Here is a 13,942-nt window from a genome sequence, read left to right on the forward strand (position 1 = left end):
CCAGTCAACTGCTGTTTGTGTATGAGAAATCGGTTGGAAACTTTCCTCATGTCAGTACGTTGTAGGTGTCGCCACCGGCGCCAACCTTGTGTGAGTGCTCTGGAAAGCTAAGCATTTGCATATGACAGCATCTTCTTCCTGTCGGTTAAATTTTGCGTCTGTAGCTCGTCATCTTCGTGGTGTAGTAGTTTTAATGGCCAGTAGTGTATTATTAATTGCAATAACTCATTACAAGACTGAGTGAAATAATCCTGTGACAAGTTAGTAAACGGCATGTGGCAGGGTGACAATTATTGAAATATGAAATCAAATCGTCATAATTTCTGAACGGTTTTCGTTAGGACGTTCAAACTGCACCCTTGGCTGAAGGGTGTCATAGGAATTAGTATGCACTCGCATGGTTTGGATTAGCGACGAAGCCCACTTTCATTTGGATGGGTTCGTCGACAAGCAAAATTGGTGCGTCTGGGGTACTGAGAATCTGCAATTCGCGATCGGAAATCTCTTCACCCTCAACGGGTGACTGTGTGGTGTACAGCATCCAGTCACGGAATATTTTTTGATGGCACGGTGAGTACCGGACGTTACGTGAAGATTTTGGAAGATGATTTCGTCCCCATTACCCAAAGTGACCCTGATTTTGACGTGATGTAGTTCGTGTAAGACGGACTCGACAACACCGGAGAGTATCTGATGTCCCAGAGGATCACTTTGGGGTCCACTTGCAGTGGATCCTGATGCAGTTTGGAATACCTGTGTGATGGTCTGGATAAATGTCTGCCTATTACATGGTCTCTGTTAGTCAACAGACGAGGTCGGCCTGTCCGCTTTTGTGCTGTACGTGTCCCTTCACGTTTCCACTTCACTATCACATCGGAAACAGTGGACTTGGGGATGTTTAGCAGTGTGCAAATCTCGCGCACAGACGTATGACATAAGTGACACCCTGTCAGCTGACCACGTTGGCAGTCCTCGAGTTCTGCGGAGCGCCCCATTCTGCTCTCTCACGATGTATAATGACTACTGAGGGTACCCTGAGTTCCTCTATCGGTTCTTCCTTCTAATCCAGTCTCGCACTGTTCGTGGAAAGAAAGATTGTCGATACGCCTCTGCGTGGGCTCTAATCTTTCTGATTTTATCCTCATGGTCTCTTCGCGAGACGTTCGTAGGAGACAGCAACATACTGCTTCACTCTTCGCTGAAGGTACGTTCTCGAAACTTCAACAAAAGCCTGTACCGAGCTACTGAGTGTCTCTCTTGCAGAGTCTTCCACTGGAGTTTATCTATCATCTCCGTAACGCTTTCGCGATTACTAAATGGTCCTGTAACGAAGCGCGCTGCTCTCCGTTGCATCTTGTCTATCTCTTCTATCAACCCTATCTGGTACGGATCCCACACCGGTGAGCAGCATTCAAGCAGTGGGCGAACAAGTGTACTGTAACCTACTTACTTTGTTTTCGGACTGCATTTCCTCGGGATTCTTCCAATGAATCTCAGTCAGCATCTGCCATACCAACGATTAATTTTATTTGGTCATTCCATTTTAAATCACTCCTAATGCCTACTCCCAGATAATTTATGGAATTAACTGCTTCCAGTTGGTGACCTGCTATGTTGTTGTTGTTGTTGTTGTTGTGATCTTCAGTCCAGAGACTGGTTTGATGCAGCTCTCCATGCTACTCTATCCTGTGCAAGCTTCTTCATCTCCCAGTACCTACTGCAACCTACATCCTTCTGAATCTGTTTAGTGTATTCATCTCTTGGTCTCCCTCTACGATTTTTACGCTCCACGCTGCCCTCCAATACTAAATTGGTGATCCCTTGATGCCTCAGAACATGTCCTACCGACCGATCCCTTATTCTTGTCAAGTTGTACCACAAACAACTCTTCTCCCCAATTCTATTCAATACCTCCTCATTAGTTATGTGATCTACCCACCTAATCTTCAGAAATCTTCTGTAGCACCACATTTCGAAAGCATCTATTCTCTTCTTGTCCAAACTATTTATCGTCCATGTTTCACTTCCATACATGGCTACACTCCACACAAATACTATCAGAAACGACTTCCTGACACTTAAATCTATACTCGATATTAACAAATTTCTCTTCTTCGGAAACGCTTTCCTTGACATTTTATATCCTCTCTACTTCGACCATTATCAGTTATTTTGCTCCCCAAATAGCAAAACTCCTTTACTACTTTAAGCGTCTCATTTCCTAATTTCCACAGCATCACCCGATTCAATTCGACTACATTCCATTATTCTCGTTTTGCTTTTGTTGATGTTCATCTTATATCCTCCTTTCAAGACCATTTCGATTCCATTCAGCTGCTCTTCCAGGTCCTTTGCTGTCTCTGACAGAATTACTATGTCATGGGCGAACCTCAAAGTTTTTATATTATATATTATATTGTAGCTAAATGATAAAGGATCTTTCTTTCTATGTATTCGCAGCACATTACACTTGTCTGCATTAAGATTGAACTGCCATTCCCAGCACCATGCGTGAATTCCTGGTAGAAGGTGACAGCACAGTGCACCTAATATGAAAAACGTATGTTTTTGGGGGTGTCTAGATACTTTTGATCACATAGCGTTGTTCAATAATTGTCACCCAGTACGTAGGCTCAGACCCAATGAAAATAGAGCAGCCGCTATTTCTACAGGGTGCACCAAAAATGTATACACACTTTGAACTGTCATAGACAATTTATTTCCCGTTCTACAAGGTTAAATACCTGTGATAAAGTAATGTTATGTTTCTTCAACAGGTGGCAGCAGTGGCAAGGAAGTAACTGCAACATGGCGGACATGCGTTTGAGCTTTGAAGCGCGGAAGTAGATAATTAAGTGGTACTGGAAGTTTGAGAAAGTAGCTGCAGTTCGAAGACAGTGGAGAAGTGAGCATGGTACAGAAGCACCTTCAAGGTTAACAATTACACGTCTACGAGACAAATTCGAAATTCGTGGATCAGTGTGTGATGTGCATAAAGGTCGATGAGGGCGACCTCGTACAGCTACAAGTGATGACCCCACAACTGCGGTCTCGGAACTGTTTCGGCGTTCGCCTCAAAAATCTTCAAGGCAAGCGGCACGTGAGAGTAATGTAAGTGCCAGTAGTGTGCTACGCATTCTGAAGAAAGGCAAGTTTCGTGTGTACATTCCAAGGCTGGTGCAACAGCTAAGTGACGACGATCCAGATGGAAGGTGAGAATTTTGTGAATGGGTTCAGGAGATGGTGAGACGTGAACCGGGATTTATGGGTAGCATTTGGTCGGATGAAGCCCAATTCAGACTCAATGGAACTGTCAACAGGCACAATTGTGTGTACTGGGCTGAAGACAATCCTCACATTACAGTTGAAAAGGCTGTGAATTTGCCTGGTGTAAATGTGTGGTGTGGTTTGTCTGCAAGGGGACTTTCCGCTTTGAAGGTACTGTTGACTCCATATTCCCTGCCATTCGTGCATTATACGGTAATGATGAGTTTTATTCCCAACAAGATGGCGCCCCGCCGCACTATCATAGGGACGTACGAGCATAACTGGATCACAATGTGCCAGGCCAGTGGATAGGACGTAGGAGACCAATCGAGTTTCCTGCACGCTCTCCACACCTCACGCCGCTGGATTTCTTCTTATGGGGCACAGTAAAAGATGAGGTGTATCAACGTAAAGCATGTAACCTGGACACACTTTGGAATGAGATTCAGGAAGTGTGCGCAGAAATCTCACGGGACACTTTGGTACGATTGAAACGTCCACTCAAAAAAATTATAAATGACTGTGCTTAAACTGACACACAATACTTTTTATCGCAACGCAATCTGACTTTCAAAAATCCCTACAAAAGAATGGCCCTGACTAACAATAACCTATACCTTTCATGAATCACTTATCTCACAAAAATCTTGGTTACTCGAACTACTGCAATATAGCGTGCGCCAATACTGCCAGCTGAATAAAAGATTCAAACTACTGAAGGCACTAACTACTGATAGGCATAGTTAGCAAATGAAAGATTTTGCTAGAGAACAAACAATGTATTTACCTTAATAGTGTTCAAAAGTCATAATATATACAGCAGTTCATGACATCCAGTCTCACAAATGTACTGTCTCTGATGGACGCACGTCCAGATCATTCGCTCTCAAAACTCCGCCATCTCTCTCCCCACACCCACCACTGCTGGCGGCTCACCTCCAACTGCGCGACGCTAAGCGCTGTTCACATCCAACCGCCCAACACTACAATAGCGACTATTCCAACAATGCAAACCAGCCACAGACTGCACACAGCACAGCCAGTGATTTTCATACAGAGCGCTACGTGGCGTTACCAACATAAAAATCTAAACAGCCTACTTACACGAGGTACGGAATCAGGGATGACTTTTACTCAGAAATGTATTGATGCTGAAGGCCACCAGTTTGAACATTAATCACATTTGCAGAGTACATTTATTTTTCCAATTGGACTTAAAGCTTTCCATTTCCAGAAATTTAACATTGCAGAACGGGAAATAGATTTTCTATGACGCTTCAAAGTGTGTATACATTTTTTTGACGCAGCATGTATTAATGAACTTTAACTACAGCATACCTAAAAGACTAAATAATAACCAGAATTGCTAATCAATAAACATTAAAACATTTTCTTATCACCGACAACATTTTTTTCAGAATGAGATTTTCACTCTGCAGCGGAGTGTGCGCTGATATGAAACTTCCTGGCAGATTAAAACTGTGTGTCGGACCGAGACTCGAACTCGGGACCTTTGCCTTTTGCGGGCAAGCGCTCTACCAACTGAGCTTCCAAAGTACGACTCACGCCCCGTCCTCACAGCTTTACTTCTGCCAGTACCTCGTCTCCTACTTTACAAACTTTACAGAAGCTCTCCTGCGAACCTTGCAGAACTAGCACTCCTGAAAAAAAAAAAAAAGGATATTGAGGAGACATGGCTTAGCCACAGCCTAGGGGATGTTTCCAGAATGAGATTTTCAATCTGCAGCGGAGTGTGCGCTGATATGAAACTTCCTGGCAGATTAAAACTGTGTGTCGGACCGAGACTCGAACTCGGGACCTTTGCCTTTCGCGAGCACGTGCTCTACCAACCGTCTTTTTTTTTTGTTCTGTATTGATCGTTGTGTTTGGTCGTTGCGGACGTCGCAAGACATCCTGTTCAAGTTCGGTGGTTGATCCTTCCACTCAGTTTTGTTGTTACAGAGCTCTCTGACCAAACACGCTGAACTACCGTGCCAGCTAAACTGTGTGCCGGACCGAGACTCGAACTCGGGACCTTTGCCTTTCGCGGGCAAGTGCTCTACCAACCATCTGAACTACCCAAGCACGACTCACGCTCCGTCCTCACAGCTTTACTTCTGCCAGTTTCTCGTCTCCTACCTTCCAAACTTTGGTAGAGCACTTGCTCACGAAAGGGAAAGGTCCCGAGTTCGAGTCTCAGTCCAGCACACAGTTTTAATCTGCCAGGAAGTTTCATATCAGCGAACACTCCGCTGCAGAGTGAAAATCTCATTCTGGAAACATCCCTTAGGCTGTGGCTAAGCCATGTCTCCGCAATATCCTTTCTTTCAGGAGTGCTAGTTCTACAAGGTTTACAGGAGAGCTTCTGTAAAGTTTGGAAGGTAGGAGACGAGGTACTGGCAGAAGTAAAGCTGTGAGGGCGCGGCGTGAGTCGTGCTTGGGTAGCTCAGTTGGTAGAGCACTTGCCCGCGAAAGGCAAAGGTCCCGAGTTCGAGTCTCGGTCCGGCACACAGTTTTAATCTGCCAGGAAGTTTCAACATTTTTTTTACGGGCGTTGTAGTTCGTGCAGCTGACCGGCAGTCGTGCAGCTAGGCTGGACTCGCGGGTTTTTTCCCTCGGCATTTTGCGGTCTTCTGCGTGAAGTGGGTCAGCGAGGGATTAGCTGAGCCACTGCTAGGGGTTCCGGCAGCCGCCGGGCGCAGCACATCGCCACTCGGCCAGTCTCGCTGCAGCCGCTGGGGCTCTCCGGACGACGCCTGACCTCAACAAGCCTCGAACCCTGAACCTCGAACGTCAGACGCTGCTGGCTCGCGTATAACCCCACAGGTGAGTGTTCGGCACCCCGCCTCGCTGCGGCTGTTGCCGCCGTGACTTTGTGTACTGAGAAGATACTGCCTGCAGCGCCGTTGTAGCGTTGCTCTTGGGAGGGATGGATGGGGGGGGGGGGGCAAAAAGAAAAAGAATTGTTATTTAAAAAATTTTTTTTTGAAAAAATGACGAAATAGTGGATATTTTGGTGGGCCACTTGGCAACATATGGTTCAAATGGCTCTGAGCACTATGGGACTTAACTTGTGAGGTCATCAGTCCCCTAGAACTTAGAACTACTTAAACCTAACTAACCTAAGGACATCACACACATTCATGCCCGAGGCAGGATTTGAACCTGCGATCGTAGTGGTCGCGCGGTTCCAGACTGTAGCGCCTAGAACCGCTCGGTCACCCTGGCCGGCACTAGGCAACAGAATTAGGGATTGATTACACTATTATAATAACATACGTTGAGCATTAAATGCCTGAATAAGAGAAACATTATCTTTGAACATAGCTGCTAAGGTTCCGTGACCGTGTCAGAATTATATTAGAAACAGATAAGCCCTCGGTCACAAATATTAAGTCAAAATTGACCAGGTTTCCACGCTACTATGAGCGTCGTCTTCAGAATTAGACTAACTGTTCGAAAACATATTAGGTATATAATACATTAATAAAGTTGAAGTTTGTACTGACTGGAAAAAGAAGCAGTACTTACAAGCCACATATTAAAAAAGATGTAACCTGGAAAGGCGACGTCATGAATAGTTGTAAGTGAGATGGCGAGCCCTTAAGGGCTGCTCGAACTGTGAACAAGGGTTGCAACAGGACTCTCAAGAAACTTCCTGGCAGATTAAAATTGTATGCCGGACCGATACTCGAACTCGGGACCTCTGTCTTTCCAGGCAAGTGCTCTACCAACTGAGCTACCCAAGAATGACTCACGCCGTGTTCTTGCTGCAACCCTTGTTCACAGTACGATCAGCTCTTAGCGGCTCGCCATCTCACTTACAGCTATTCATGGCGTCGCCTTTCCGGCTTAGATCTTTTTTAATATGTGACTTGTAAGTACTGCTTCTTTTTCCAGTCATTACAAACTTTAATTTTATTAATGTATTATATACCTAATATGTTTTAGAACAGTTAGTCCAATTCTGAAGACGACGCTCATAGTAGCGTGGAAACCTGGTCAATTTTGACTTAATATTTGTGACCGAGGGCTTATTTGTTACTAAGAGAAACATTAACGTTGATGTGCATTTTTATATCCGCGTTTAGTCATACCCGGAACAACACTAAGGGACCAGAAGATTTATAGACTTCAAAAGAAATGCAACACTGTTGTTGTTGTGGTCTTCAGTCCTGAGACTGGTTTGATGCAGCTCTCCATGCTACTCTATCCTATGCAAGTGTCTTCATCTCCCAGTACCTACTGCAACCTACATCCTTCAGAATCTGCTTAGTGTATTCATCTCTTGGTCTCCCTCTACGATTTTTACCCTCCACGCTGCCCTCCAATACTAAATTGGTGTCCCCTGATGCCTCAGAACATGTCCTACCAACCGATCCCTTCTTCTCGTCAAGTTGTGACGCAAATTCCTCTTCTCTCCAATCCTATTCAATACCTCCTCATTAGTTATGTGATCTACCCATCTAATCTTCAGCATTCTTCTGTAGCACCACATTTCGAAAGCTTCTATTCTCTTCTTGTCCAAACTATTTATCGTCCACGTTTCACTTCCATACATGGCTACACTCCATACAAATACTTTCAGAAACGACTTCCTGACACTTAAATCTATACTCGATGTTAACAAATTTCTCTTCTTCAGAAATGCTTTCTTGCCATTGCCAGTCTACATTTTATATCCTCCCTACTTCGATCATCATCACTTATTTTGCTCCGCAAATAGCAAAACTCCTTTACTACTTCAAGTGTCTCATTTCCTAATCTGATTCCCTCAGCATCACCCGACTTAATTCGACTACATTCCATTATCCTCGTTTTGCTTTTGTTGATGCTCATCTTATATCCTCCTTTCAAGACACTATCCATTCCTTTCAACTGCTCTTCCACGTCCTTTGCTGTCTCTGACAGAATTACAATGTCATCGGCGAACCTCAAAGTTTTTATTTCTTCTCCATGGATTTTAATACCTAATCCGAATTTTTCTTTTGTTTCCTTCACTGCTTGCTCAATATACAGATGCAACACTACACAATTAAAAAAAAGTTAGTTCAGAAATAATAGGAAAACGATAACGTTCCTTCTGCCTCATGCTGCGTTCGGCCCATCAGCGTGATCGTAATTTCTGGTGATGAAGTAACACAAAACAATTATCAATTGAGTAAATGAGGAGATGGAAATCATCAAGGGTAATTTACTAAAATGAACACACTTATCTTTAACACACTTTTTTTTAATGCTACGTACCTTTTCATATTAAATTACATTAGATGACCATTGTGGTTAAATACTTTTTTACATAACAGTCAAAATGTCCTCTTGATGCTGTCTGCTCGTAATCAGTTACAAGAAACCACATGTTTCCTGATTGGAAAAATAACAATTAGCATATTCACTCAAAATTTTCACATGAAATATAAAATACCGTTGCGGAACGCAGCAAGTCCGCGTCCGCCTTTCATGGAATCCAAACAGTAACAGGTGAGGCGCCAAGTGCCTCATTTGTGTTGAAACAACAGAATTCTTTTTTTATACCATTAATCGATACATGTACATAGAGATTTACAGGCACCGCGCAAGAACGGCAAAGATAAAGAATGCTATGCGATGGTTCATTTCTTTTACTTTACAGTTCGATAACTTTAGGCCATCAGGCGTTTACTATTGAGCGTATATTAATGTCTGTGAGGCGAAAATTACTAATATTACACCGTCTACAGGGTGGTCCATTGATCGTGACCGGGCCAAATATCTCACGAAATAAGCCTCAAACGAAAAAACTACAAAGAACGTAACTTGTCTAGCTTGAAGGGGGAAACCAGATGGCACTGTGGTTGGCCCGCTAGATGGCGCTGCCATAGGTCAAACGGATGTCAACTGCGGTTGTTTTTTAATAGGAACCCCCAATTTCTATTACATATTCGTGTAGTACATAAAGAAATATGAATGTTTTAGTTGGATCACTTTTTTCGCTTTGTGATAGATGCCACTGTAATAGCCACAAACGTATAAGTACGTGCTATCACGTAACATTCCGCCAGTGCGGACGGTATTTGCTTCGTGAAACATTACCCGTGTTAAAATGGACCGTTTACCAATTGCGGAAAGGGCGAAATCGTGTTGATATGTGGCTATTGTGATCAAAATGCCCAACGGGCGTGTGCTATGTATGTTGCTCGGTATCCTGGACGACATCATCCAAGTGTCCGGACCGTTCGCCGGATAGTTACGTTATTTAAGGAAACAGGAAGTGTTCAGCCACATGTGAAACGTCAACCACGACCTGCAACAAATGATGATGCCCAAGTAGGTGTTTAACTGCTGTCGCGGCTAATCCGCACATCAGTAGCAGACAAATTGCGCGAGAATCGGGAATCCCAAAAACGTCGGTGTTGAGAATGCTACATCGAGTTCGATTGCACCCGTACCATATTTCCATGCACCAGGAATTGCATGGCGACGACTTTGAACGTCGCGTACAGTTGTGCCACTGGGCACAAGAGAAATTAAGGGACGATGACAGATTTTTTGCACGCGTTTTATTTAGCGACGAAGCATCATTCATCAACACCGGTAACGTAAACCGGCATAATATGCACTATTGGGCAACGGAAAATCCACGACGGCTGCGACAAGTGGAACATCAGCGTCCTTGGCGGGTTAATGTATGGTGCAGCGTTATGGGAGGAAGGATAATTGGCACCCATTTTATCGATGGCAATCTAAATGTTGCAATGTCCTACGTAATGTTGTACCGATGTTACTACAAGATGTTCCACTGCATGACAGAATGGCGATGTACTTCCAACATGATGGATGTCCGGCACATAGCTCGCGTGCGGTTGAAGCGGTATTGAATAGCATATTTCGTGACAGGTGGATTGGTCGTCGAAGCACCATACCGTGGCCCGCACATTCACCGGATCTGACGTCTGCGGATTTCTTTCTGTGGGGAAAGTTGAAGGATATTTGCTATCGTGATCCACCGACAACGCCTGACTACGTGCGTCAGCGCATTGTCAATGCATGTGCGAACATTACCGGAAAGCGAACTACTCGCTGTTGAGAGGTATGTCGTTACACGTATTGCCAAATGCACTGAGGTTGACGAACATGATTTTGAGCATTTATTGCATTAATGTGGTATTTACAGGTAATCACGCTGTAACAGTATATGTTCTCAGAAATGATAAGGTCTCAAAAGTACATGTATCACATTGGAGCAACCGAAAAAAAAATGTTCAAACGTACCTATGTTCTGTATTTTAATATAAAAAATCGACCTCTTACCAAATGGTCGTCTAAAATTGTGAGCTATATGTTTGTGACTATTACAGCGCCATCTATCACAAAGGGAATAAAGTGGTCCCACTAAAATACTCATATTTGTTTACGTACTACACGAATATGTAATAAAAAATGGTGGATTGCTATTTTAAAAAGCGCAGTTCATTTCCGTTTGACATATGGCAACGCCATCTAGCGGGAGAACCATAGCGCCATCTGGTTTCCCCCCTTCAAGGTAGACGAGTTTCGTTCTTTGTAGTTTTTTCGTTTGACGCTTATTTCGTGAGATATTTGGCCCGGTCACGATCAATGGACCACCCTGTAAACAGTCTGTTTAAAAGTATATGAACACCTACTTTCCATTCAGTCCCTTGTTGGCCACACTGGTGTGGTAGTTGAAGATGGCAAAATGAAAGCTGAAGTTTTAAATTTCACGTTCAAGAATTCGTTCACACTGTTGTGAGTTGTGCCAATGTACTGTCATTTGACCATGAGACAGACCCCCGTATGAATGACATGCACCATGGAAAGTATGCGGACACCCTCAGAAACATACGTCTTTCATATTAGGTGCATTGTGCTGCCTCCTACTGCCAGGTACTCCATATCAGCGACCTCAGTAGTTATTAGACATCGTGAGAGAGCAGAATGGGGCACTCCGCAGAACTCACAGACTTCGAATGTGGTCAGGTAATTGGGTGTCACTTGTGTATGCGTCCGTACGCGATATTTACACGCTCCTAAACATCCCTAAGTCCTAAGGCAGACATCTATCCAGACCATCACCCAGGAATTCCAAACTGCATCAGGAACCACTACAAATACTATGACAGCCGGGAGGTGAGAAAACTTGGACTTCATGGTCGAGCAACTGCTCACAAGTCACACATTACGCTGGTAAATGCCAAACGACGCCTCACTTGGTATAAGGCGGAAAAACATTTGACAACTGAACAGTGGAAAAACTTTGTGTGGAGTGAGGAATCACGGTACACAATGTGGCGATTCGATCGCAGGCTGTGGGTATGCCTAATGCCTGGTGAACGTCATCTGCCTGGGTGTGTTGTGCCAACAGTAAATTTCGGAGGCGTTGGCGTTATGGTGTGGTCGTGTTTTCATGGAGGGAGCTTGCACGCCTTGTTGTTTTGGGTGGCACTATCACAGCATCGGTCTACACTACTGTTTGAAGCACGTTGTTGCTTCCCACTGCTGAAAAGCAATTTGCGGATGGCGATTGCATCTTTCAACACGATCGAGCACCTGTTCATAATGCACGGCCTGTGGCGGAGTGGTTACACGACAATAACATCCCTGTGATGGACTGGCCTGCACAGAGTCCTGACCTGAAACCTATAGAACAGTTTAGGGATGTTTTTGAACGCTGACTTCGTTCCAGACCTCACCTACCGACATCGATACCTCTCCTCAGTGCAGCACTCCATGAAGAATGGACTGCCATTCCTCAAGAAATCTTCCAGCACATGACTGAACGTGTGTCTGCGAGAGTAGAAGCTGTCATCAAGCCTAACCGTGGACCAACACCATACTGAATTCCAGCATTACCGATGGAGGGCGCGACGAACTTTCAAGTCATTTTCAGCCAGGTGTCCGTCTTTTCAGCACATAGTACACGTCTCCACGGATACTCTGCGCATCACGCATAAGCGCCTGGCAGAAGGTTCATAGAACCATCTTCACGATAATTTATTATTCTACTCTCGAACAGCGTTTGTAAGAAACGAACAACTATGTATTTCCGTGATAGCTTTGATTTACCTTAATTTATTATGATGGTCGTTGCTCTGTACGTAGGTCCACTCGTGATTAAAGTTTCTTGAGAACATTCAGCCTCAACGAGAAACACCATCGGTTTAACGATATCTGCCCCAAATCCTGTATCATGTCCGTGACTCTACTCTATTTCTCGATAATACAAAACGAGCTGGTCGTCTTCGAACTTTCCCGATGTACTCCATTAATTCGATTCATTAAGGATCCCACATCGTGCAGCAGTACTCCAAAAGAGGACGGACAAGTTTAGTGTACGCTGCCTCTTTAGTAGATCTGATGCATCTTCTAAGCGTACCTTCATTAAATCGCGCTCTTTGTCTCACCTTCCCCACAATATTTTCCTTGCATTGTTTCCAATTTCAGCTGTCTGTAATTGTAATTCCTAGATATTTAGATAAAATCACCCCACACCATGGTTACGACAGTGGCACCTGTGCAGTAATCGTACTAGCTCAGTTATGGTGCAACATTTTATGAGTTCAAATTTATACCCCTCATCTCCCCCCCACCCTCCCGCCCCAAATAGAAATGTGCCCCTGTGCTTCGTGGTACAATCAGTGTATGTCTTCCTCTTGTTATGTTCAATTTATTCGTTTATTACTGGCTGTAACAGCAATTTGTACTTACACCATTCTGTAATTTTCCCAAGATAGACTGATGATGCCTAGAACAGGCGAAACGCGTCACACGTGTAGATGAAATAGACCTATTTTGCGCAACCAAGATTTTTTTTTCTGTTGTAGATATGTAATTGAATGTGCAGCATTTAAATTTGACTGATTTATCATATAACCTAAGTTTAACGGATGACCTCACGTTTTTCATTGTTATGGTCAACTGCCAATTTTCGGACGATACAGATGTCATCGTCTCCTAATTGTTCTTCCACAATACACAGCGGACAATGCTGCAAAATATATTGATACCTTTCGGTTATCGTAGGCTTCACTCTACAATCCAGTCATCTTCAGGTGAGCCATTGAAGACTTCTTCGATGGCTCACTTGAAGATGACTGGTGGTGTCCAGTTGAAATAGACTTCTTTAATGACTCACCTGAAGATGACGGTCGGTGACCAGTTGAAATAGACTTCTTCAATCTCTCACCTCAAGATGACAGGCGATTTCCAGTTGCAATAGACTTCTTCAATGGCTAACCTGAAGATGACTGGCAGTATCCAGTTGAAATAGACTTCTTCAATGGCTCACCTGAAGATGACTAGCATTGTCCAGTAGAAATAGACTTCTTCAATGGCTCACCTGAAGATGACTGGCAGTGTCCACTTGAAATAGACTTCTTCAATGGCTCACCTGAAGATGACTGGCAGTGTCCAGTTGAAATAGACTTCTTCAATGGCTCACCTGAAGACGACTGGCAGTGTCCAGTTGAAATAAACTTCTTCAATGGCTCACCTGAAGATGACTGGCAAGGTCCAGTTGAAATAAACTTCTTCAGTGGCTCACCTGAAGATGACTGGCAATGTCCAGTTGAAATAGACTTCTTCAATGGCTCACCTGAAGATGACTGGTAGTGTCCAGTTGAAATAAACTTCTTCAATGGCTCACCTGAAGATGACTGGCGGTGTCCAGTTGAAATAG

At 44.0% G+C, this 13,942-nt stretch overlaps 1 protein-coding gene across 1 annotated transcript in view; it reads left to right on the forward strand.

Annotated features, from left to right (window-relative positions):
• The first annotated feature begins 5,971 nt into the window (after window positions 1–5,971).
• LOC126427101 (guanine nucleotide-binding protein subunit beta-2) overlaps window positions 5,972–13,942 on the forward strand; it is a 188,328-nt gene continuing 180,357 nt past the window's right edge. The window contains exon 1 of the mRNA XM_050089302.1: window positions 5,972–6,093. The gene's annotated coding sequence lies outside the window, so the exon portion shown is untranslated. The remainder of the gene's footprint in view (window positions 6,094–13,942) is intronic.

This window comes from Schistocerca serialis, chromosome 11 (assembly GCF_023864345.2).
Source record: "Schistocerca serialis cubense isolate TAMUIC-IGC-003099 chromosome 11, iqSchSeri2.2, whole genome shotgun sequence".
In the NCBI taxonomy this organism is placed as follows: Eukaryota; Metazoa; Arthropoda; class Insecta; order Orthoptera; family Acrididae; genus Schistocerca; species Schistocerca serialis.